Below are 4,794 nucleotides of genomic sequence, written 5' to 3' on the forward strand. Positions count from 1 at the left end.
ATATATATATATATATATATATATATATATATATATATATATATATATATATATATATATATATATATATATATGCATATATATATGTATATATATATATGCATATATATATATATATGTATATATATATATATATATGTATTTATATATATATGTATATATATATATATATATATATATATATATATATGTATTTATATATATATATATATATATATGAAGAAAGGGTCCTTCTTTATATATATATATATATATATATATATAAAGAAGGATGCCGGAAGAGCCAAAGAAAATTCTAGACAAAGTCTTAGCAAAATCCGCCTCTTCCGAAGAAAGCTTCTACGAATTTGTAACGACCCGTCAAAATCGCTATTGACGCAGCACGTTAATCATTGATTCCACAGTGAGGTTTTGACCTCTACATGAAACGTTTTGATAAAATATTGCATTCATTAAAATAAGTGACTTTCTAAACATAGAAAGTTATAAACATATGGGCGATTACTTAAGAATAAGTAAATCCCCGAAAATACATAAGTCTTTATCTTACAGATTGACATCACAGTCAAATTATTTATTACACAACGTAGTTTTGTTTCGAATGCAATAAACTTTATACAAAGCATGAGAGACTCCTTTCAGGTAACAAGTACATCACAGCGGAAGCAGTCTAAGGACCTGAGAACAAAACATGCTAAAAAGGTCAACATGAATGTTGGCGAGTTATAGTTTTAATTGCTCGAGTCATAAGTATATAAAGATGGACCACAAGATTTCATCAAAAGTTTATCAATAGATTCTACGTAACAGAGCACCCTGGTAACTAAACTTAACGTTATAATGATAATTACCCTATTCGTTTTAATACACGCAAACCAACGTGTCATAAACTCAAATAACATACGTCCGTTAAAAGGCTAGCGCTCTAGCTCGGACGGGGATGTCAAGCCCTATGGATCCATATACAATTATTCGCGCCCACCAGTCCATATCCTATGTACTGGCAGCTACTAGTTACCAAAGCTAAGGGATTTTCGGTTTAACTCAGTGTAGAATTAAGTATGTATTTGTGTCCATTGCATTTAAAATATATTACATGTATTCTCAGCCCAAAAATATTTAAAGTATTTAAAAACGAATCTATAAACTCACCGTTCTATATTGAGATTCAATATTGTAGGTAGACGTAACTATAGTGGATGATTGTATGGTTAGTCTTGGATTCACGAACAATACCCCGAACAATACCCAATATTTCCTTAGTTCAAAACGGTTTGAAACCCGATATAAAATACCCGCGTATTACTTGTTTAAAGATTATTTCTACTAATTGTAAAAATAATTAATATGGCATAATATGTATATTATGTGTATGTGTGTTAAGTTCATCTCAAAACAAGAACCTGATTATATAGCAATATCGATCCAGAGTTTTAATATAATTAAATATAATACTATAATATAATAATAATATAATTAATTAATAATAAATGTAAAATAAAAGCAAAAAAAACAAAATGTGACATTAAGTGAAAAAGTAGTCACCTACTTTTAGAAGTTAGGTCCGTGATATGTTTTCCATTTTTAACTATACTTTGTACGGAGTAATATTTATTTATATGTGCATGTGAGATGGAAGAATAAGTGAAAATAATACGGAATAATATTTTTGTATAATAACAACAACAACACTAATAATAATAATAATAATAATAATAATAATAATAATAATAATAATAATAATAATAATAATAATAATAATAATAATAATAATAATAATGATGATGATGATGATGATGATGATAATAATAATAATAATAATATTAATAATAATAATAATGCTACGGAGTATATAGAGATAGATAACATGTGTGTTTTAACTCTTTGATAATACCTGAATTTATGGCCAAAATGTATCAATAAAATAATAAGAAGTTGTGAATAAAAATTATAGCTTGTGGACATAGTAGGTCTAATCACTTTTGATTTCTTGTGCCTACTGTTTTAATCACTATCCTCTAATAAAAGTATTCAAAAGTGTTTATATTAGAAATATAATAATAATATATTAAAAAAATAAACAAATATGGAAAGTTAGAATCATTTTTGTTCTCGTGAGGTAAAGAGAAAAACATTCGTGACTCAACATATAAATAAAACAAAAACAAAAGCCACAAAACCCGTAAAGTATTTTGGAAAGTTGGTGATGGATTGTAATGTTTCCAAGATTAAAAGGCTTTGTCATATAATCCGTGAATTTTTGTCTGATACATCTCCTATTTTATCATTTAAGGAGTAATCAATATTAATTTAAAATAAACTAAAAGAAAGTTTAGTCTATGTTGAAGTTGACGCAAACAATCATGCATGTATGTTAGATTATAAAAGAAATAAATAATTATATAAAAAAATAGGTTCACAGAAATATAGACACCTTAATTTCAAACCATCATATAACCACTTTACTACCAATAATGCTTCTTCCTATTTGAATATTGGGATGTGAAATAATTTAAGTTAAATAACATTAACATAGTACGTAATTAGTTACTTCACAATTATGATTTGATTTATATATATATATATATATATATATATATATATATATATATATATATATATATATATATATATATAAACCAGTTGTTCGTGAATCGTCAAGAATAGTCAAAGGTTAAATGAATATGTATAAAAATTTAGACTTAACAAATTAAAAGTATTTTAAAAACATAATAATTATATACAATAATTACTTTATTAACAACCGAGCGTTTCGCAGTCCCGAAAGATATCTGTTGCAGTTTTTAAAACTGTATCATTTTCTCAGTATTTCAAACCATGAAATAAGTTTTCCAATTAATATATTCATATATTAATTATAGTAGTTCATCATGAGCTTAAGTATGCATTTAATTAAATTAAATACACAGAATTCAAGTAAGTTTCGTTAAATAACTTAATGGCCAGCTAACGAAGCTTAACGGAAATAGTAGGGTTGTTACATTACCCCCATGTTAATAAAATTTCGTCCCGAAATTTTGAGTAGTACCTGTTTTATGAGCGATATCAGTGAACAAATGTGGATACTTTTGCTTCATTTGATCTTCACGTTCCCAAGTAAACTCGGGTCCTCGTCTAGCATTCCAACGAACTCTAACTATCGATATTTTGCTTTGTTTTAATTGTTTGACCTCACGATCCATGATTTCAACAGGTTCTTCAATAAAATGGAGTTTATCATTGATTCGTATTTCGTCAAGAGGAATTACGATATCCTCTTCAGCTAAACATTTCTTCAGATTTGACACGTGAAATGTGTCGTGAACACCACTAAGTTCTTACGGTAGCTTTAATCGATAAGCAACTGTTCCAATTCTTTCGGTGATTTCAAAGCGTCCTACATACCTTGGACTTAACTTTCCTCGTTTACCGAATCGTACAACGCCTTTCCAGGGTGACACTTTCAACATGACTTTGTCTCCCACTTGAAATTCTAGCGATTTTCTTCTTACATCAGCATAACTCTTTTGGCGACTCATGGCCGTTTTCAATTGCTGTTGTATTTGAATAATCTTTTCGGTAGTTTCATGAATAATTTCTGGTCCGGTAAGTTGTCTTTCTCCTACTTCACTCCAACAAATAGGAGATCTGCACTTTCTACCATAAAGTGCTTCAAATGGCGCTGCGTTGATGCTCGTATGATAGCTGTTATTGTATGAGAATTATGCCAAGGGTAAGTGTCGATCCCAACTGGTTCCAAAGTCAATCACGCATGCCCGTAACATGTCTTCTAATGTTTGTATTATTCTTTCACTTTGACCATCTATCTGTGGGTGATAAGCGGTGCTCATATCTAATCGAGTTCCCAATGCTTTTTGTAATGACTACCAAAAACGTGATGTGAATCAGTTATCGTGATCAGATATGATGGAGATAGGTACACCATGCCTGGAAACTACTTCCTTCAAATATAGGCGTGTTAATATCTCCATACTGTCTGTCTCCTTTATTGGTATAAAGTGAGCTGACTTAGTGAGGAGATCAACTATCACCCAAATGGTATCATGACTACTTGCAGTTCTTGGCAATTTCTTAATGAAATCCATGGTTATTCTTTCCCATTTCCACAGAGGAATTTCCAGTTGTTGCAGTAACCCTGACGGCTTTTGGTGCTCAGCTTTGACCTTGGCACATGTCAAACATTTACTTACATAAGTAGCAATTTATGTCTTCATATTAGGCCACCAATAGAACTTCTTAAGATCGTGGTACATTTTTTTGTTTCCTGGGTGAATTGAGTACCTCGTTTTGTGTGCTTCATCCAGCACTAGTTGCCTTAGGTTACCATATTTTGGTACCCATATCCTACCAGCAAAATACAGGGTTCCATCGGCTTTTACTTCAAGTTGTTTTTCTAACCCTTTGCTCATTTCGCCTTTTTTGTTTTCTTCTTTTAAAGCTTCTAACTGTGCTGTTTGAATTTGCTTTGTGAGATCAGTACGAATTGTAATGTTCAAAGCCCGAACCCTAAGAGGTTTTACTCTTTCTTTCCGACTTAGGGCATCAGCTACAACATTAGCCTTTCCGGGGTGGTAACGGATTTCATAATCGTAGTCGTTCAATAACTCTACCCAGCGACGTTGCCTCATATTGAGTTGTTTTTGATCAAAAATATGTTGAAGACTCTTATGGTCGGTGTACACTGTACACTTGGTGCCATATAGATAGTGTCTCCATATTTTGAGTGCAAAAACTACTGCTCCAAACCGTGCGTCGTATAGTTCCTTTCGTGAA

The sequence above is a fragment of the Rutidosis leptorrhynchoides genome, chromosome 11 (assembly GCF_046630445.1).
Source record: "Rutidosis leptorrhynchoides isolate AG116_Rl617_1_P2 chromosome 11, CSIRO_AGI_Rlap_v1, whole genome shotgun sequence".
In the NCBI taxonomy this organism is placed as follows: Eukaryota; Viridiplantae; Streptophyta; class Magnoliopsida; order Asterales; family Asteraceae; genus Rutidosis; species Rutidosis leptorrhynchoides.